General features: G+C 37.0%; 1 long non-coding RNA gene across 6 annotated transcripts in view; it reads right to left on the bottom strand.

The window, feature by feature from the left end:
- The window catches only part of LOC116643430, a 445,025-nt gene that overhangs the window by 420,763 nt on the left and 1,043 nt on the right, over positions 1-23,219 (bottom strand). For 4 of the 6 annotated variants that reach the window (XR_004301555.1, XR_004301552.1, XR_004301557.1 and 1 more), the window contains exon 2: positions 22,618-22,712. The exons of the other annotated variants lie outside the window; for them this stretch is intronic. This is a non-coding gene — a long non-coding RNA (uncharacterized LOC116643430). The remainder of the gene's footprint in view (positions 1-22,617; positions 22,713-23,219) is intronic. 6 annotated transcript variants of the gene reach the window in all.

The following is a 23,219-nucleotide window of genomic DNA, read 5'->3' as shown; positions in this document are numbered from 1 at the left end:
GACACAACAATTTCCTTTCTCTCCCAGCTTGGGAAAGCATACACAAAAGGTCTATGAGTATTTAGTGAAAAATGGTTAGTCCCAACATTCTGGCTAGTTGCTCTCTGCCATTAGTCTATCACCCCATGGGGGTTTATTTTTCTCATTAAAATGGCTGACATCTTGTTTTTTGAAAATTAGCAACCACACCTCCTATTCCTCCTCCTTCTTCACGGGCACTCCTCCAAGAGCTGTCAGATCCCAGTTACCCTGTGGTTTGTATTTATAAAGAGCTTAACACTCTGTAAAACATTAGAGATAATCTGCTTATACCGATGTCTACTTTCCCTCCACCCACCCCACTACTCCATTACCCAACCCCACACCTTCCCTATTACTTCTAAGGACTCTTTGGGAAACAAGATCTTAGGTCTATAGGCATTCCTTTCCTTATGCTACTCATTGCAAATTAGAAAAAAAAATCCTCTGGCTATGAGATATATGTAATTTCTGTAGAAGAAACTTAAAAACAGAGGATCAGCATACTGAAGTCAGAATAATCCGAAGGAAATGCCTAAGGAGAAAAACAGCTCCCTTTCATCAGCTCACTTTGGAATTAGAGATAGATGAAACAGATACATGTGGTATTTGCAGAAAAAAGAGTGCTTTTCAACACGGAGCATAAAATCTACCTTCTAAATTTCATAAGCAAAGGTCCTGATCGTTTATCAAACTAGAGTGGTTTAACTTATCAGGAAAAAAAATACAGTGAAAGAAAACTGTGGAGAAATGGATCCTGAGCCACTCATTTAGAAACATTTCTGGCCCAAGGTATTGTAGAAAACAAGGCATTAGATGGAAGTGTGTTGCCCATCACCTATAATCATTAAGGAATTTTTATTCCCCTATTTGCACAGATCATTCTGCCCTACGAAGACAAAGTCTGAATGGCCTCACTTTCCAGTTGGGAAGAGGAAGAAATTCCTAGTACATATATATAAATATGTACTATTACATATTTTATATATATATATATGTATATATATAATAAATTATATATATTATATATTCTTCCAAGAGTTGTCAGATCCCAGTTAGTCTGGAACTATATATATATATATATATATATATATAGTTTTAATATATTTTATATATATTAATATATAATATATTTATATTATACGTATATATGTATACATGTATATATAATACATATTTTACTTTTAACTCCATCTTCTAAAACTTTCTTTTAAAATATATTGTATAATGTGAAGAATGCACTAGTTGTGTAGTACATACATACATTTTACAGATAAATACACAGATATTGAAAGAACAGGATCAAACTGCTCTTTGTTTTGTTCGACTAACAGGGAGGCATAATCAAAACTATGTCTGGAGCTGACTGACATAAAAACAAATCTTGGACTGGTCATTCTGGATCTGAAGCACAGGTCCAGACCTGTTAGCACTTAGCTGCTTTCCCCTGGACAACTCACTTAGGTCTCTCCAAATCTCCATGTGAAATTCCAATGTTAAATTAGATACTGCCTAAGGTCCCTATTGGCAAAATGCTAGTCATGTGTTGTACACATGCTTGTTAAAACCAGTAACTTGAAACTCAGAGTGACTTGCAACTGAACAGATTGTAGAGGTGAACAAGACAGTCATCAAAGAGCTGGGAGTATAACAGTAGAAAAAAATTAAAAATCTTCTTCTATTCTAGCCTTTATAATGAGGCCACCAGAACAGCTCCATTCTACTGTACTATGTTGGATACAACACAGTATCTGTCTCAGGAGTTTCCTGGTAGTGAGTTTATGGACATAGCTTATGCACACAGCATAGGGAAAACTCTTAATTGTCATAAATTGGGAAAAAATGAAGGCTCACCTGTTAAAGATGAAGAAAGAAAATAGATAACAAAATTTGGAGCCAGCTTTGGTAAGTATTCTTCTAGACCTTCATTATTTGCATCCTCATATTTCTATTGTAGAGAACTTTTTGGACTTTATGGTTTATTCAAGGCCATTTTCTTAAATTCTTACAATTTATGTTCTTAAACTGAGATTCCTGGATGTATCCTTTGTGAGTACAGAAAGTCAGTTCTTATGTTCACTCAGCCGATCAAGGTCTACTCTCTAAATCACATTGATCAACTATGAATCACATGAAGTACATTTCACTCATTTCCTTTTAAAATTCAAAGATATATATGTGACATATTTCCCTTATTATATCTTTGATTTCTTGAAAAGAAAAGTCAGTGTTTAATTCACTTTGGATCCTCCAAAGCACCAAGCATGATATTTTTCACAGAGCAGGCACTCAACACATATACTGAATGAGTGAATGAATGTGCAAGAGGAGAGCAGTATCTTTCCAAAATCTAGAACTTTCCCAAAATATAATCTGTGGACCATCTGAATCATTCTCTCTTTTGAGACCTCGTGTAAATGTGCTTGATTGGGCTCCACTTCAAACCTATTGAGTCCCTCAGTAATAAGCTCACCAAGAGATTCTGGGCATGCAACATTTGGAACCACTGACCAAGAGCAATGTCAATAAGGTAAATTGACAGTAGGCATCTTATTGTAATGGTGCAGGGGTATGGGGCCAATTGAAAGTAGACTGTAATAATGGCTACAATGATTATTTATAACATGCCAGGCTTTGTTTTAAGCATGTTTCATATAGATTTATTTATTTAATCTTCATACTGACCTCTATTTATAAAGTACTGTTAGTAGGTCCATTTCAAGAAAACACAGGCACAAAAAAGGGTAAGTAATTTGCCCATGGTCACATAATTAGTAAATGGTAGAGCCCAGATTCAAACCCAGGCAATGTGGTTCTAAAGTACACACACTTAACCACTAGGTTAAACTGCCTGACAGGAGAAGGTGGGAAAGAACAAAGTTCTCAGGAGTTCAAGGGAGAAAGAGATCACCATGCTGCCATAAAAAGAAGCCTTCTCACTGAGAAAAAACTAATGATGTGCTTTGGTGACTGAGCTATTAAAAGCCATTGTGAAGATATGATTTGATAGCCTTTGCCTGAACAGCAGTTGCCCAGCTGCTCATACACCCACTACGCCCCAATCACAAATGTCATTCTTGGAGTTGATGGCTCTGGCTGATCTTAGTATGAGCTGTCACCCAGGAGATCTGGGTTCTTAGTGAGGGGGAAAGTTTAAGAGTTACAGGGAAGTTCAGACAAAAGACAAGATATCTAAGTGGAATTAAAGATACCATATAGAGCATAAATAAAAATGTAATCTTAGAAAAACATAATATATTCTTCACTGTGGACACATTACAAAGTGGGAGCAAGGAACTTCTTAAGAGTGCCTTGATGCTGGCCCATGTTATATGAGATTTATCAAAATGAAAGGAATATGGAAATATTCCAGACTAAGTCATTCTCACCAGCCTGAACTGAATGCAGTTTCCTGGGGGTTGGGAAAAGTCACTGACTTGGGTTTAGGGTAGTTAGGCCAAAGAAGGTGCTGAAAGGCACTTCACACTTCAGTCCTCTCTGAATAGGAAGCGCTGAGATCCATTCACTTTCTTTACTGTCTAGTTGTGATACCAAATTGTCATCAACAAGAGGGATATAATGTCAAATATGTCCTTCTGAGGCAGCTTCCTGATGCTTTGCTTACTTTCAATAAGATATGAGGAACTTTGATCTTAGTAGTCAAGGGGAACAGGTTTAGAAGAGAACTAAGAACCAGAATTACCTGTGGCATTGAGATGGACACACACTTCTAGTCATCAAGTTTTCTGAATGCCTGCTATATGCCAGGCATAATGCTGGTCTCCAGTGGGAGAATTTCCTGCAAATCACATAGAAAAGTATCTAATAGGGCAAGAAGTAATGGGAATAAGCCAGATTCTGGTCACTAGATCTGGTGAACAAACACAGGAAAACACATAAAGTAGATCATTCTTCTGAGGGATGCCCTTAACCAGATTAAATTCCCATGGTAAGGTTTAAAAAAAGACAAAGAAGAAAAGTTGTGTTCTCTTTCCCTCAACAAGGTAAGATGATTTTTTAAAAGCAAATACTAAACATAAACTTGACAAAGGGGAAAGGTCTTTGAAAAAATATGCTTTCAGCATGAATATTTCAATATAACTCAGCATGCATTCAAAATGAAATGTGAATTATTCACTATCAAGAAAGTTCGAAGCCCTCCAACTGAATTTGTTTGACCTGTCTGGCAGCAAAATAAATATGATGGGTGGTCTGGTTCAGGCACCTGTCCAAGTCCAATGCCATTTTCATAGTGTCAACATTTAAAAGCCCCATTCCCGCTGCATCAACAACAGCACATGGGAACATCTCCTGAACACATGGCAACCAACACATTATACAAACACGTTTGCTCCACAAGCCAGACTCTAGTTTTCCAGAAAATACAAACTCAGCAAATGAAGAAGGGATTTGCATGTTACAACTCAGCGCTCTACCATTTGAAATACATCACATGGATTTGAGGAGTTAGGATCCATCTCATTAAGAGTCAGTACACTTTGCAAAAGCATGGACATCATTTTCCAGCTCAAATGGCAGAGAAGAGGCTAAAACACAGGTCTTCTGACTTTTAAATCAGTCTATTTTCTATTACACAGGATGCTTCTCAGTTCAGTTTTCCAATCACTGAAGCTTGGTATAGAGCTCCTATCGACCAACCTCCCCAACCCTCCCTTAATGTATAAGGTGTAGCCTATAGGTCAAGTAACCCAGATTTGAGTGCACAACTCTGCCATTAATTCTGTGTACCCAAATAAGTCCCCTAAGTTCTCTTAAATCCATTTTTTTTTTCTAGCCTAACTATACTGACTAAATTGAAGAGGTTTTGAAAGGGCTGTATGAAGATTCTCAAAAATTACAAGCACCATACAAGTATGTTAGTATTAATAATAATAATCATCTTCCTGAGGTTAAGGATTATATACACACTTGTTCAACTGAAATATCTTGTTATAGTACTAATAATAACTCAACATTATTAAATGCCTGCTATGCATCAGGCACTGTTTTAAACTTGTGTAACCTGATTTAATCTTTATCACAAGCCAATGAAAGAGTTGCTATTATTATTCCCATTCTACATACAAATGTCTGAGGCTCAGAGAGGCCAATAGAGGAAGTGAGATTCTAGGCCTAAAGGCCCCACTGCGTGGTTACTATTACATAAAGCGTATGATATAATTACTAGAACCAGACCAGTAGTCAGCAAACCTTCACTCTGTTTCTGGTTTCAGGGACCTCCTAGCCAGAACCTAGAACCAAACATGCGTTCATGAAACACTTGCCAAACTCACTGATGAGCAGCATGTTCTTTCACATGTTTCTGAACCCCACTTGGCCCACCTACCTCAATGATGTGTGTGAAGCTCAGTGAAAAAATACATTTTGTACAGGTGTAATGGGCTATTAGCAGTATCTGTTAAGAAACAAATGCCTCGAATTAACAACTAGACTGGTTTGTTCCACTCTTGCTTTACCCCTTCTGTGGTCTAGTCTAGCAGGTGGTGATTTGGTTTTGATATCAAGATAGAACTTGCTGATTCTGTTCCCATGCGTATAAGAGTCAGGAGATGCTGTAAGACATGCAAGGCCATAAGACTGCTGTGCCATAAGAATCCAATGATTCTGCCATGTCATGCAAGGTCCAAGGAATGGCTCCAATGCCAGATCACTTCCTGTGCCATATCCTGATATCTCCACATTTTTAGCCAATCACCCCAGTAGGCCCTCCCCTCTACAACTGGTCTGGCTGACAATTTTTAAGGCATGAAATAATGCAAGCTTGAGACATTATCATGACCACTTGTAGTGGGTCAAATGTTGTCCTCTCAGTATGTTACTTTATTTGGAAATAGGATCTGTACAGATGTAATTTATTAAAAATTTTGAGATAAAACTATCCTAGATTTAGGGTGGGCATGAAATCCAATGATTCAGGTCCTTATCAAAGAAAGGACAGGGAGATTTGGGCACAGAGACACCCAGGTACAGAGGAGACAGAGATATAGGAAAGAATGCCATGGGAAGATGGAGGCAGAGATTGGAGTGATGCAGAACAAACCAAGAAACACTGAGGATTGCCAGGAGTCACCAGGAGCCACCAGAAGCTGGAAGAATCTTGGAAGAATTCTTCCCTAGGGCCTTGGGAGGGAGGATGGCTCCCACTTTGGTTTCAGACTTCTGGCCTTCAAATCTTTGAAGAATAAACTGTCTTTTTAAGCAACCCAGTTTGTGGTAATTTGTTACAGCAGCCCTAAGGAATTAATGCACCACTCCTACTACTTATTCTATAAAGAATTACACAAGGTATTTCAATGACTTTAGAGTTCACCAAAGAATCAGAGATTCTAAATACAGGACTCAGTTGAAAATTCTGTAAATCATACTATGCCTGGGGAAAAAATTATGTTAATCATATTTCGCATACAGAAAACACAAGCCATTACTGGCAACATTTATTTTCACTTTTGATGGTCCAATAATGAGAACAAAATCTATTTACAGTCGAGAGACTTTTTTCCCTTGTGTAGCATACTTTTACATAATTATCACATAGCATGCTCTTAAAAAACATGTCCTAGAAAAATAAACTTAAAGGAAATAATTTAGAAAAAACTTAATTCCAAGAATACAATAAAATATTGTCATATTTCTGCAATCAAACAACCATTTCAAGACATATTTTCATTACTTTTGGTTACAACTGATCTATTTAGCCCAGTTTTAAATCTATTACACAGTAAAGTTCATTTAAAATATTCACTAATCCACATTTTTCCACAACCTAAATAACTAAGAACCATCAAAGATGATTTTTTTAAACATATTTTAACTGGGTCCATTTATGCATTTTGGACTATTTTGTCCTGGATTATTACCCAAATGAAACATAGACGAGACCCCAAATTTTCACTTATTAGGGGAAAAAAAGCCTGTAAAAATTTTATGCTTTGCAATCAAAGGTAGTGCTCCCAGCATGGTGCCTGCTACCCATGTGCAGCTGTGAATGAAAAAAATCAAGGTGTGATTAAAGAGTCTTTTTCATATTATCCTCCCTTAAAGGTTTTTTAATTGGAACACAGCCATCATTAACAGAGCCTGTTCACCAGAAGTCTTTGCTCCAAGTGACGAAAGGAGCCACCCAACTTCTGCCTTCTTGCCAGGCTGATGCCTGCTACTGGCATCTCTCAACAGTGTACCCATGTCAGTTTTAATAAAAGAAATAACATAAAAATAACTCTGTTTATAAGCTTTTGACATCCTGTGGCTCCATAAGAAATTTCATTTTCACAGCACAAACAGGAAGCCCTGGGGTAGATCTTCTCTCCTCTGTACACACCTCTCTCTCCCATCCCCATTCTGTCCCTCCTTTCCCATTTCCCCATGTCCCTCAGTAGTAGGACTGTGCTCTGGTGGCCTGGCCTGAGAACTTCAGAACTACTTATGTGCTTCCTTCTGTGTGTCCCCTGCATCTAATCTGTCGTCAAAACATCCCTTTACTGAAGCTGTGCCCATGTGTGTCACGGCTCCAGCTCTCAGATCTCCTATTTCCTGTCACTGAGTCTTCTCCATGACACCCTTGGGCAGGCAGACTCCTCCCTGCTGGAATCCCTCCCACAATCTCCTCTAGGCAAATATGCCTAAAACATTACCTTCTTCATGGCATTCCCCTGCTTAATATTTTGTTCTGGTTCCCAATTGTCCACCAGATAAAAGCACTAATCCCACAATGGGTTTTCAGGTCCCTCTACCATGTTGCTCAATTTATGTGTCCATCTTTCTTTTTCTTGTAAACTCTAACATAGCTTCTGTTCCAGACAGGTCAGTGTCCACACTGCTTCCTTTCCAGCTGTACCTCCTCCTTCTCCAGGTCTCATGATTACTCTTTCATCCTGTCCCAGGTTCCTCTTTGACTTTGGGCAGAGAATGTCCTTCCTCTTACCCACCATCAAAACTACCAACTCTTTAAGACCCTGCTCAGTCCTACTTCCTCAGGGAGTCTTCTCACACTACTCTAAATAATAATTTTCCACCTCTGAAATAATTAACCCCTGTCTTTTTTTTATATGTGTCTTCCTGTCCTTCCATCTCTCACATTCCCTCATGCTCAACTAAATTAGCTCAGACACCTGGTTGGAGACCTGTAGGCTTGATCCTCTCATTATTTTTCCAGTTTATCTGCCCTTTCTTGGCTTAATTCTTTCCTTGTTCAGCCTATACGGTATCCCATTCTCATCAATCTGATCCATAGTCCCACCTCACGTTGACCTTCAGCCTTGCTATCTCCAATACTGATTAATAAATTATTTATTTCTTGTTTCTTTTCAGTAGCTACTATTACAAATTTGAGGACAATATAGATTAGTTCCTTTAAATTTTCTGTATGCATTTCTGTCTATTTAACGAATCTTTCCCACTCTTATTCAGCTTCCTTTTCTTTTAAGCCTTTATAGGGTTTCTTAAGTGCCTAACCTATTCCTTTTTCCTTTCATTCTTAGCAAATGGCCATCAGAAGGTATAATCTTGTTCAGTGTCACTATTGTCCCATTCAGATTTGCCTATATTTCTTCCTAGTCTTCGAGGAAGAGTGCCCCTACTCTCCACAGCTGCCACTCCCTTCCCTTTCCATCTTCTTTGGGTTCCAGTATTTTGGTCCACCCTCTCCCTTGGCTTCTTTTGTCAATTTATAACATGCTCGAAGCATCCCCATATTTTATGTATTTTAAAGATAGATTTATTTATTTATTTATTTATTCATTTATTTATTTATTTTAGAGAGACAGAGAGCATGAATGGGGGAGGGGCAGAGGGAGAGAGAGGAACTCAAGCAGATTCTGCGCTGAGCGTGGCGTCTCACATGGAGCTCAGTCTCATGACCCATTAGATCATGACCTGAGCTGAAATCAAAAATCGGACACTTAACCAACTGAGCCACCCAGGTACCCCAGCATCCTCATATTTTAAAATGTCCCCATCTCCTTCTTGGTTTTACAAGTAAACTTGATAAAGGAATGGCCATGTTCACTTTTTTACTCTTGATTCCCAACCTGAGCCACTGCAATCTGACTCCTACCCCACTGTTCCACTGAAACGACTCTCAAAAACATACATATATACACAACGGAATGCTATTAAGCCATAAAAAAGGAAAGAAATCCTGCTATTTGCAACAACATGGGTTGACCCTGAGGGCATTATGCTAAGTGAAAGAAGTCAGCCAGAGAAAGACAAATACTGCATGATCTCACTTACATGTGGAATCTAAAAACAACAAACTCATAGAAAAGGAGATTAGATTTGTGATTACCAGAGGAGGAGGATGGGGGAATTCGATGAAGTGATCAAAAGGTACAAACTTCCAGTTGTAAGATAAGTAAGACTGGGGATGGAATGTACAACATGATGACTATATGGTATATTTAAAAGCTGCTAAGAGACTAAATCCTTAAAGTTCTCATCACAAAAAAAGGCGGGGGGGTTGTACCTATATGAGATGATGGATGAACTAAACTTACTGGGGCAATCATTTTACAATATATGTTAAGTCAAGTCATTACGCTGTACACCTTAAACTTACACAGATTTGTATGTCAATTATATCTCAATAACACTAAAAGAAAAAAACACTTAAAACGTTGCTAGGCACCCCCCTCCTAACCTGCCAAATCCAATGGCCTCATTCCATCCTCATATAGCACCCCACAGTTGTTTGCCTACATCTTTGCTTTCATGACATACTTCCATATTTCCTTCTACCTTCATGATTCCTCCTGAGAGTTTTTCACTGATTTCTCTTCCTTGGCCTAGCCTTTAAATGTGGGTCTTTGAAAAAATTATTCCTAGGTTCTCTTTCTTCCTATGACTAATTTTCTCTCAAAATGATTTCTTTGATTCCTATGGTTTTATCTGATTCTTATGTGCTGACTGCTCTCAAGATTTACTTCCATCCCCAATCTAAACTTTAGACCCATATTTCTAGCAGTCACCAAATTTCTCCTGACATCTCAAATAGCCTACAGAAAGTTGAACTCATTGTTTGCACTTGACACTTGCTCCTTTCTCTGTATTCTTTATCTTTGTTAATAGCTTCACCAGAATACTTGGAGATAGTCATTTGAGACTATTTCCTATTCCATACCTCCAAGTCCAGTGGGAAACCAAGTCTTAACGCATTCTACCTTTCCAATCCACCCTCACCCCCATCCTGAAAACCTAAATTCAGGTAATTCCTGAATCTCTCTAGTCTATTGAAAAGGACATCTAATGAGTCCCTCCTTCAAAAGAGTGCCTCCCTCTTTCCATCTACTCAATATGCCAGCCCTAAAGTTTTTGTGCTGCTAGAGCTACCTTGTTACATACATGATCATGTCACTTTTTTATTTAAGAAAATCAACTTTGATCTGAATTATGTTTCTAAAAGCTAGCCTGTCTTTTATCTTCCCAAGGTAAAATATTTCTCTTCAGTCTTCTCAAGGCTGGTTGAGAAGACCAGTGTATAACGTTTGCCCATGTGGTTTTTATTTGAGAGATGGTTCCTATTTTCTTGTTGTTCCAAGTAGCAGGTGCCATCTGTGAAACCATTTCTTCCTCTTTCCAGATGCAATTCCCTCTACTCCAAAAAGGGTCTCTCCTCATCAGTGGTTACATACCTGCCTCATTTGCCTGCTGAGGCAGTACAGTTGTATCTCACGGCCATGGTTAAAAGTTGGCATTTGGGCTTCAGTGAGCTCTCTTAAAGATGTTATATTTATTTCTACAGGAAAAGTATTTTCACTTGGTCATAAAATTAATGTCACTTTTAAAATGCCTGCTGCAATGTCTAGTGTCCTGGCTTTCCAACTGGAATAAGATGATCAGGATTAAAGGAACTCACCTAACTGAAGACGGTCCTGGATTTTCAGGCTTATTTTCGAAGATTTACAATTGTTACTTTGCATTTTACACGTGCAAACAAAATCAGCAAGCCAATTAAACCTGCTTTCAGTCTACTCTGACAGCACACGAAGGTGCTTATTCACTGTCCGTGCCAGCCTGGGCATCGTGCAAGTCTTAACACATGGATCTCCCCTCCCACCATGGCTGGGAGAATTTGAGGATTTTTTTCAAACCTTGTTTAAGATGTGTAAAGGCTGTCCTTCCACTCAACCTTCCAAGGTAAAGCCCTACTTAGCAGAAGACTGAAAGCCTGATTTTGTGTTGACTTTTAAGCCTTTCACACAACATAAATACCAAGAGCTTTATCTGAGTTTACTTGCACTGTCTTAGTCAAGATGGATCTTAAAAAATGCCTTAAGGATCTCCCTCTGGTTTGTCATGTGTTAGGGTGTGTGTGAGAGCAGGAAAGAAGCAGCCAAGGATTAAGGTTGTTTATCTTAAAATTTTTAGCTTGCAGTCAATCATTTTGTTTTAATGTGCTACATCATACCCCAGGAATTGTTTTAACCCATTTGTGCCAGTCATACCAAACTTTCTGTGAAATCAACTTACTTTGTCTTTTTGAAACTGCTCCCCAGAAAACAAGGGAAGTAAAGATTTGAAGTGATCGTATGAATAATTACATCAAAATCCCACTATTTAAGTAGAGTTTGAGCTTGTATTTTTCTCTATTGACTCAATTTTGAGCATATTTGTCATGCAAGGCCCTGAACTAGCTATATTTTGCAGGATATAAAAACGCTCTATCAATTCATTAACTAATTGATTAATTAACTTTTAATTAGCTTTCTGCTTCACTTGTCCTCTAATGACACAGCTGTCAACATTTAAGAGAGCCAAACATGATATACTGATAATCATTTTCATAAGCCATTATTCCACGTTATAGAAGTTTTGGGATACAAAATCATACAACTGTGATGTCCTCTTAAAAAAAAAAAAAAGACACCCTTCCCCCATGCTAAAGAAAAGCTATAAATTTAGGCCAATATAAACTTGTCAGAGTTCTCCCTCTCAATTTCACACCAGGGCGTGGTGCTACACAGCTGGGGAGCTGAGCTAATAAGTGTTGAAAAATGAAAAATGCTGCTTTATGGCATCACATAAACTGGCAAAAAGATTGCTTTTCCCTCCACCCCATTTTCGACAAACAAATGCCAAAATGTAGATGCTATAAGAATGAGACTTTATGGTATTAGACCCATGGGGCAAACAGAGTTGTCTTGTGGGATTTTCTTTTTATTGAATACTATATGTAATAAGAAGTGGCATAACATTTATAAAATCTAATCACTTTTTGTTCCTTTTTGAACCTCAAAGGGGTCATTTCTAGGAAAGCTGTTGGAAACACTGCATAATGATCTATTTATCCATTAGTGAAACAGGATTATCCCTCCTACAAGGAGCTTTCCCCAACAGTATAAATACTGTAATACGAATGCACAAAATGAGCATTCTGAGGAACATCGCATTCAACAAATATTTATTGAGTAACTATAATAAAGTTCAGAGAGTGAGGCTAAGTGCACTTGTGTAATTTACATTAAATAATATAATCAGGATCGAGCTGTTTTTCTTGGGTGGTTTGTTTCCTAGCTGATGGCCATTCACTTACTCACTCGTCCCTCACTAGCCATTCATTCGGCACTCAGTCAGCAAACATCTATTGTAGATTTACCATTTCCAAGTCATATAGGCCTACTAAATCATGAGAACTCTGCCATTACAACAGACATCCTTCTCATCCTGAGAAGAAATCCCTTTATTCAAGGACTAGAAATCAACCTAGTAGAGCCAAAACAACAAGGTAAGCAAAAAAAGAGAAGCAAGAGGGTACCCTGTCAGGAACATTCCTTCCCTGTAGAGACATATATTGAACTTCAGTGAAAAAGGGAGGAGAGGGCACCTCAAGGCCCTATCCTCAGGCTTCTACGTGTTGTTAAGAGTCCAGTGGCTGGGAATTTCTGATTATATTTAGAGAACTGTGGTTTTCTATTCTACCTATGCTTTCCTGATTTTCCACACCTAGAAACATATTCTTTCTCCTCTGAGCTTGCTAAAATTTTACCTACAACTTTTTATTGCAGTTATTAGTATTTACCTTATAAATATGTACACCTTCTGTCTCTCTACTAAATGTAAACTTCTTAAGGGTAGGACGTCTTATGTATCTGTCGTAACGTCTTATGTATCTGTCATTATATTCTATATAATTAAATACTATAGCATCAAATGATACTTATTGTAGTCGTAAGTAAAGACAAAAAGTACTAACTGAGAAAACTTAAAAGCATGCCTAACATTTGGGAAAAGTACCATTTGAGTAGTCTAAATCATATGCTGATTAATAAATAATAGGATGAAATGAGAGAATTCTGATTATAGCTTTTAAAATGTGTAATTACATGAAGAAGCCACTGAAAAATGACCTTCAAATTCCTGAAAGTATTTGAGTATATTTTATAGGATAAATTGAAGGCTACAATTACATGAGCCGAGTCATTTTGCCATTTTTATGTTCCATAATTTAATAAAAGGCATCACTGAAGTATTTTCCTTGCAAACAAAGGCAAATTCTGCAAACGGCAGATGGTTTTCAAGAATGAATCTATTCCCCTGTCACTATTGCTACTGAGTTACTACTCAGTTTACAATTACATACATCAAAATGGTAAGAACAAGAAGGATTTTGGTTAATTGTAATAGCTTCTAACAATTAAGCAGATGACCATAATATGTATCTTTTTTCTCATCATCTTGCTGCTATATACTCTGAGCTACAAAAAGGAAAACATAAGGTCTTTAAGAATACAGATTTGTCAATCTATTGGTGCCATTAACATTTTACCTAATTTGGTTAAGTTTAAGGAAAGTTTCTACTACCAATACTCGGGTAATAGTAAAGTTTTGGTATCCGGTTGAACTCTCAGGATGACTAAAAATGTGAAGGCAGTTCACCATATCTCCATATCACATATCTAGGAAGGGCACTGATTCCTGATTTCACTCTGGAAGAGAGGATTATTATAGTTTTGTTTTGTTTTGTTTTGTTTTCTTAAGATTCGACTGTTCAAATTTGGAAAGTGGTGAATTTTGGACAATGTTATATTAACACGAGACGTCTGGATATGTGAGAAATCGCCGATTTTGTGTCACTTACAATGAGATTTTTTTCATCCACTTGAATTCAAATGATGGTCATCATGATACAATGTCACCGGGCTAGGCACAAAATACCCAAAAGGCTTACGTGAGCTTAAAGTGAGTCAACCACAAACAGCAGGGCCTGACAGAAACTCTCAGAGAGGCAAGAAAGCACTTCTTCAAACAACATGGGAGGTGGGAAAGAAACTTCAGCAGAACAACTTGGAATGTAGTAATGTGGAATGTGGGGACATCTTTCGAGGAAAGGATTTAGTCAACCACAGGTCAAACAAGACAATAATTATAAACAATGACAACCTCTGAGAACAACTGCCAGAGCCACAAATTAAAGTTCTCTCTTCAAAGGGCTTCATTTTAAGCTTCAGATCCCAAAATAATTGCCATGATTAGCAAAACCTTTGAATGTAAAGAATGCTCTTTTTTTCTAACTTGTGATATAATTAAAAGAAAAAAGTATTTGATTCTTAACAGTATTTCTGTGCTGTTTTTTGGGTTTTGTTCTTGGGTTTTTTTGTTTGTTTGTTTGTTTGTTTTGGAGCTCATATGAATCTTTTAAATAAAGTCCTTAGAGAAGTTTCTTCAGTTGACCTTATGGGAAATATCTCAGAGATCTGCAGAACACAGTTAAGAAATGGTTGTTGTTGAGTACAAAGAGTACGGCTGAACTTTTAATATTACACTCTGTATTTTCCTTCTCCTTCTTTTCTCCTTACTCAAAAATGTACAAGTCTCCCCTTTTTAAATATTTTATTTATTTATTTGAGAGAGAGCGAACAAAAGGAAGAGAGAGAGTGAGCTGAAGGCAGATGCCTAACTGACTGAGCCACCCAGGTGTCCCTGAACAAATCCCCTTAATGAGAGAAACTTGGTGCTTTCCAAAAAGCACAACTTGGAAAAAAATGCATGCACCTTGTGTTTATGGCTGGGTCCCAGGTCAAAATCAAAATCGTGTCCTGCATGAACTGAAATAATCAAGAGATTTCATTTGCTGTGCATTTTTACATTTTCTGGAAGTTTGTTTTCAGACAAAGAACGTATTTATTGGTACTTGAGTCTTCATATTGGTCTACTGAATGGCTTCAGACAATAATGAGATTGGAGTCTATGTGTGTGTGTCAAAGGAAACATAGGATTTGCCTTCTCTACCTCCATTCCTGGTATGCCTTCTCTGAATAGGCAACAAATTGGTGGTAGCTATTACCCCGAGTGGCTTCCAGATGTTAACCATGTGACTAAACAGAGCTCCTCTCTGATGAGACTGGCAAGAGAGGGAAACTTAGTCTATGCAATGATTTTACTAACAATGAAACACACTTTTTTGTCTATAAGCTCCACCTGCATGAAGTAAAAAACCTACATAAATAGGATACTTTTTTTGTGGGGAAGAGGATTTAAATGTGTATAGCATACGTAATCTACTCATTTTTCTAAAAGAAGAACTAGCTGACTAAATGAAAGCTGATTATTATTTATTTTTTAATGCTTTACTTTTTTTTTTTTAGCTTTTCATGCTTTATAGAGAGGGATATACATTCTTACAGTCTGTTAAGATACAGAAAGCTCTTTTAATGTTTTACATCGTCTAAGTAAAAATTTGCTGCTAAATTGTTTTCAGCTAACGTTGAACACTGATGCACTTCACATTTCTTTTGTGTGAAGAAAAATAAATAATTCGCACTTTTGCAACTTAAGTATGTACTTTTTCTGGCTTTCTTGAAATTATATTATTATTAGAAGCAAGTACCAGCAGGCTTCATGGGTGGCATTTCTCACTGAGAAGCAAGACATGAATCAATATTTTTATTAGAGTCAACCTGCTTGTCTTCATAAACAAAATATTATTAATATTTTTCCATTTAGACTTCAATGTTAGTAAGAAGAATACACAAATTGTTAGAAGAGAGAAGTAAACTACCCTGATAAACAGTTTTTCAAAGACCATCATTGGTGCAAATTGAAGCAAGAAGTTGAGATTGTCAGTTAAAAAGTTTCAAACGCTGATATTTAATGTGTTTTTTTAAATGTAAAGTATCAAGTAGATTGCTTATTCATCTCCTACATTCCCTATTGACACAGCTGTAGTTAATGAGATTTTTGAACCTCCTTTGTCTATTATGCATTCTGTAATGACCATGTAAATATAAACTAGTGGAGAATATGGGGAAAAAATTAAGTGAAAATTCTTTCTACAAACACACACACACACCCCTACAGCCTGCCTTCAAGTGAGAGAATAATTGCAAAGAACATAGCCTAGTGGCAACATTAAATGGAAGCTCTTTATTTTTGTTAATACTATTTTTTAGGGCCACAGTTTAGGATGGGAAGTGGGAAAGATAGAAAAGTAAAGGGTCAGATGTGCAAATGCTAGGTTAGTGGTGGCTGAGCTTACTGTAGAAGCAGGTGTAAAAGGCATTTGGGCTCAATGAAGACAATCAGAGGAAGAGAAGATAGACTTCAGTTTTGAAGGACAAGTAGGCAAGTAAAGGATGGCGTAGCGGAGAGCTACTCCTGGCCAAGAGATCAGAATGGCCGAAGCCACAGGGGCAGCACAGCACATACGAAGAATTCTTAGAGTTCAACATGATGAAAGAATAGAATAGGACTTACGAACAAACAAACACAGAGACCAACAAAAAAACAGACTCTTAAATAAAGAGAACAGGCTGGTGGTTGCCAGGGGCGATGGGGGAAATAGATAGATTGAGAATGCACTTGTCTTGATGAGCACTGAAAAATATATAGAATTGTTGAATCATTATATCGTATACCTGAAACTAACACTGTATGTTTATTATACTTCAATAAAAAAAGAAAAACATTTTTAAAAAGCACCCCCCCCAAAAAAAGAATAGAATAGGAGACTAGCTGTCTCTGGAAATAAACAGGGAACTGAAGAGTTTTTTGAAAGCTGGTTTTGTAAAATCAAACCTTATTATTAGATATTAAAAAAAAAATCTTTAAAAAAATAACTCTGTGAAGAATCCTTTTATATAGTCTAGGTATGGGGAATATAAAGATGAAAAAATCCAATTCGCCTTCAAGAAGGTCAAAGAAATAGACACTCACTGAAATATAAATTATATGATATTTATCTTGTAAATTTAGACTTTGACATGAATATCATACTTTCTTAAAATTAGACATACTATAAAAATAACCCCATTTGCGTGTTGTTTCCATGTGTGGATTTGCAAGAATCATCCTAATGAACAGTATTTTCTAAACAGGTTAATTTTATCTCAAGAGTGTACAGGACAAGACAATCCTTTGGAATGTGGAAAGAAAATATTGAAACTTCTTGATATCTTATTTTTATCCCATGCTTTTAAATTTCTACTTTAAATTTGTTTGTTTTGTATGTACAGAATATACCACTAAATAGTGCATTCATAAAACTTACAAATAAATAAATATGCACATATAAGAAATTTGATAAAAAACATTTTACTGATGGGGCATATAGCGGAAAAATTTTGGAGACAATCACTATAGAAGTTAATTATTTCTCTCCTACCAACCGAACTGGATGACATGGTAGATAGACCAGGTAAATAGCATTGCTTTGGTTTGGCTGAGGGTTTAAGGCAAAGGGTCCTCTAAAAGTCTTGCTTGTTGGGAACTGGAGTGAACCTGTGGCCAGTAATTTTATGTGTTGTTGCTTTCAAAAATATAGAAGCCTGAAGCAGGGTCATGCCTGAGATCCACACATTTCTAGGGAGTCCTTTGGTGGGTTCACAATACCTCTAAAGTGCGTTCAAAATGGTGTGTGTGTGTGTGTGTGTGTGTGTGTGTGTTGGTGTCTGTCCCTTTCTTTTAAGATGGTCCATAACTTTAAGCTGAATCTTAAAGGACACCATGAACATGCCCTCACCACCCTCACTACCATCAAATCAATAGACTGGCCATAGGACAACATCCTCTCTTCATGGGCTGGCTGATTTCAGTCCTCCAACCACACATGCCACATTTTAAGGAACTGGCCTTCCTGGATTAAGGCTCTTTCTTTTCCTTGTCCTTTATTACCTACTTCTTCTTTTCACTCAGTATCATGTCCTAGTTTTGTCTCATTCCCACCACAAGATTTCTTGACAATGGGCTTTGTGTTTTTCAAAGAATTCTGCCTCGCAAGTGAAGGTGGAAACCAGTCCTAATATTGTGATCCTGACCCTGGCCCTGTCTGGTTTACTCCAAGTCTTGGCCTGTCCACCTCTAGCTACTGCCAACACGGCCAATGACAAGCAGGTGCCTGAAGGAGTGTAGAGTTTCACTCTTCATTCACTCCTTTTCTTCAAAATATAACTCAATTAAAAGCATAGTTTAATTCCAACAAGTAATATTTATAATTCTGGTAGGTATTTCAAGAGAATACAAAGATAAATAAAATAGTTCTTGCCCTTAAGAAAGTGCAGCTTATGAGATCACAGGACCAGCAGAATAAGTATTCACACTTAGGTTCCCTACCTCCTATCCACTGCACCTGTCACCCCAGAAGACTGACAATTTTGTCTATAATTAGATTGGTATTGTTTGTGGGATATCAGATTTTCAACACGGTTTAATAAAGATCTTTATCTTCACTTACATTCTTTAACTCTGTTAACCTCTGTAAAGGCAAATGAAACTAATGTATACAAATGAAAATGTATAAAAAATGCTAAATTAACATTCTGAATAATCTACTCTTTGAAACTCCTATTTTGTCACTTGCATCCATTTACCTATTGGGATAGAAAGCATTTAACAACAAAATTTTCCATCTTAACCATTTGTGAGTGTACCATTCGGCAGTGTTAAGTATAGTCACATTGATGTAAAACAGAATATTTTCATCTCTTAAATATGAAACTCTATCTGAAACTCTGTACCCATTAAATAACTCCTTCCCTTTCCCCTGGTAACCACCCTTCTACTTTCTCTTTCTATAAACTTGACTACTCTAGGTATGTCATACAAGCAGAATCATACAATATCTGTCGTTTTATGAGTAGCTTATTTTACTTAGCATAATGTTCTCAAGGTTCCTTCATGTTTTAGCACATGGCAAAATTTCCTTGCTTTTTAAAGCTGGATATATTCCATTGTATGTATATACCACATTTTGTCTACCTGTCCACTCAACTTTTGATGGAATTTGGGTTGCTTCTATCACTTGGCTATTATAAGTAACACTACTATAAACATGGATGTGCAAATATCTCTTCAAGACTCTGCTTTCAATTATTTTGTATATATACACTTGCATCCATTTTTAACCTATATAAAGAAAATTTGCTCTTAAAGACTGACATTTTGCCAGCATTTTATAAGAAAGTAAATTTTCTGAAAGTATAATAATACAAAGGAATGCTATTTGCTTTTAGAATGTAAATTAAGGAGAATTTTACAAAACTTTTATTTTCTTAATAAAATACAGATATGACAATAGGAAATCTGCTGTCATACTTTACATAAAATATTTTCTATTGGTCAATGATATAGATAAAGAGACAGATATACACACTTGGGTTTACACATATATATTCTAAAAGAATCCACTTTGGAATAAATTACACTTACTTTTTAAATTGCAAAGATTGATTTGTATTATCTAGTCATTTTTTTAAAATATCCTTTTCAACTCTTTGTGCCCACTGGCTTTTACTAACCAACAGCGTAAGAGTAAGAAGAGAGAGTGAGGGCGCTAAAGTCAGTCACACAAGAAAGGAGGACAATCATAATGGCTGATCTTTCTGATACTACCAAATAGGAGTTTGTGCAGAATAATTAAGAGTGTTAAGCCATAATTTTATGAGGAGAATTAAATATCAGAGGTGCATTTATAAAAATACCAAGTGTTCCATATTTAGACTTTCATGATCCTAGAATCATAGAACTTGTAAGCTTATCAAGCCCTACTCCCTTATTTCACAGTTGGAGAAACACGTTCAAGAGACAAGTGGCCCGTCTAATGTCACCTTGTAATTCCTGAAGCTGGAACAGGAACTCCCTATTATCATTTCAAAATTCTTCTTACTGCATACTACTACAATTACATACATATTTCATCTCCACCTAACTGAATGTAGCAGGATATAGATGTTCAGACTATATTGATAGGGAAATACCCTTTTTCCTTTTCTTCCTTTTCTTTGTAATAGATGTATGGAATGCAACAGAGTCCCCTCAGCAAATGGGAGGGTTTGAAGATTTAACCTTCACTTCCCTCAAGGAAACAAGATCTCGTTAGGAGTTGCCAATAGTTATTGCTCTGAATTTGAAGACCTATCAAGGTCTGTGGTAGGAGAGCAAAGAATGGATTCTAAAGTACGTAGGCAATATGAAGATCAATGGAGGGACCCCAAGACTACTACGAGGACTTAGAGAAAATGGAATAAGAGAGTAGCTTGGTAATATGAGAACTGGTCATGGGAGGTGCTCAAAAGGAAGACAATCCCTTTCCTAAAGGGATTGTCATGTGACAATGCAGAGAACACAGGTAGGCGTCCAGGTATGGATGCTGACCACCCAGCCTACGTTCAAAGGAGGAACTTCTGCAGTCTTCATTCAGGGCCTGCACACTGTATTGGTGGGAATCACTTTGTTAACAGCGCAGCAGAAGTGATAAGTGCCCATGTTCCAAAACTGTATTTAATCATTATCTGAAAGTCTCATGTGCCCACCTCCCCAGTGCTGCCTTAGCCCAGCTCACAATGCCCCAGGTAACCAACCTATCTGCTCTAAAAAGGCCCCAACTATGCCTTGCAGATCTAGTAGAAGTAGGGGGACTCCTCTCATCTGTACCTAGAAAGAGTGTGTCTAGAATAACAAACACAAGTTTAAGCTCCCTAGAACTGAAGCAATGGCTGTATTAAAGTTTATAAACTCAAACGACTGTTCCTTTCTAAAGAGTTCAGTTTTACTGTTTCCTAAGAATTCAGGACCTTAAAGTGTTTTCTAGTTTTTCTTTCATAAATGGAAAAGGGGAAGATATAAAGGACCTTACTTTGTTAATTTATAAAATTTTTAAAATTACCTAATGCTGAGACATTGTGTCTGAAGTGTATGTATTATTTACATTCATGTGTTTCTCTGTTCTTTTAAGTAATTCAACAGATAAAAACGAACCAATGGAGAGGATACAATTTGATGCTCAAGAACCAGGAAAACAAGATGCATAACTGCACATTGTCTGTATGATGAATGAAACTTCACTTAACTGAAATCATCTGAAAGTACCAAACATACTACTGTCAATGACTAGTCTTTCAATCATTTTTTTTTTTTAGGCCAACAAGAGTTTCTAAACACACAGTGGAACAGCAAACTAGATAATGACCTTGCCTTTATATCTTTAGATTTCAGTAGATATCAAAACCCTACAAAAATGGAGATTTTTTTTTTTTACTTTTATTTTGTCTACTAGCTTTTCTTAGTTTAGACACTGAAGTTACCAAAAGTGGAGTACATCAATAATGGGCAAACAGACTGTCTAAAAGCAAATGAGTAACAACAAAAAAATTAAGAGATACACAAAGAGTAAAAGAATGCATGAATAAAAATCTACCAGGAAGAATTTTTCCCCCAGTTCAATAGGGCAAAAGATCCACCATAAAAGAAGCAAATAACCATTCTGAGACTTAATTACATTTCAAAGTAATGTAGTTACATGAAAGGAACAAAACATTTTTGTTCAATAGTTTGCCTACCAGATGGCACTTCTAAATATAGTAATCTAAAACCTTCTGTGTGTTCTATAAATAAGATGAAAGGAATAGCAATAATTGCTAAGCATTTAAATCACTGGAAATAAAAGAGCACTTTGATTAGGTTTGGGAAAATCTGGTTTATTCTAATAAGGATCCTGAATCTGGGAAGACTCAAGTTCTAGGTGAAAACTCAGAATCCCAACCTTCTGGGACTGCTCTTCTGTCTGCTCAAAATGGTTTTCATTCAGGTAGAGAAACAAACGAGGAGCTAATACCAGGAGACTTGGGGAAATCTGAAGTAACTGATTAGTAAGAACTCCTAATCAGTAGAGACTCTAAAGGGCTACAGTCCAAATCCCAGAAGTATTTGGGGGTTTGGGGGTTTTTGTTTTGTTTTGCTTTTGAAATGAAATAGTTGGGGCATGTCCTGTCTTATTTTTGTGAGCTCGTGTGTAAATGTGTAACAGTTAAGGACCTGGACTTTAGAGTCAGGCCCAATATGTGAGCCCGGGCTCTACAAATGACTGGCAGGATGCTCTTCGGCCAAGTTCCTTACCTCTTTGAGCTTCACTGGCAAAAACAGAAAGCAATAGTACAGAGTTTTATGGGAATTTACTTATGACAACACTTGGCACTTACTAAGTCCCAATGAATTTCAGCTGTGTAGTATCCCCATTAGTAATATATATTAGCTATAATACATTGGCAAATAATTATGTTTCTGATTTTGTGCTGTCTCAAAGCATGGGATGATGTGCAGCCAGGTTCTCTGGCAGTAATGGAGTTCTAAGAGCAGAACTTGAAGACTTACCTGGCATATCTCCAAGTGGTTTCGCCTAGTATAACACTGGCCTCTTTTCACCTGGCTCTGGAAAGTTATCAAGAATTCATGTGTGGAAGGTGGGCCTAAAGATAGAAGTATTTTTTAAGAATTGGTTATCAGAGGTCAGTCCACCCCAGTCTGTCCTCTCGAATGACTTCATTCTCAGTACTCTCAGCTGAAGATCTAGAGGCTTTAGTGAAATGACTCAGAGTTCCTTTTGGATCTGGTGAACTAAAGGCATGTAGGCCCATTCCCATGGACAGCATTGGTCCAACACTGTGATAGCATAGAGCTTATCTTGGCAACTGACCCATGATGTTAAGCAACTTAGTCACTTGGGAGTAGGGTGAGTACCATGAACAAATAAAAGATAAGTTGGAATTGCTTAAACATGATGCAAACTACAATGAATGGAAGACTGGTGTTTAAGGGCACTTAAAGTTCTACTCAGTTGTTTGATGAATTTTACATGAGGAAAGAGCCATTTTTTGGGTCTCCAGCCCTCAGCATTAAAAGATGTCTATGGCTAGGTCTTTATATAGAAGGTAATTCCATTTGCTTTTAGTAATTTAAAAATTGTGATAAAATGT

This window comes from Phoca vitulina, unplaced genomic scaffold, assembly GCF_004348235.1.
Source record: "Phoca vitulina isolate PV1807 unplaced genomic scaffold, GSC_HSeal_1.0 scaffold26, whole genome shotgun sequence".
NCBI classification, from domain to species: Eukaryota; Metazoa; Chordata; class Mammalia; order Carnivora; family Phocidae; genus Phoca; species Phoca vitulina.
This window is presented reverse-complemented; position numbering and strand designations above follow the sequence as displayed.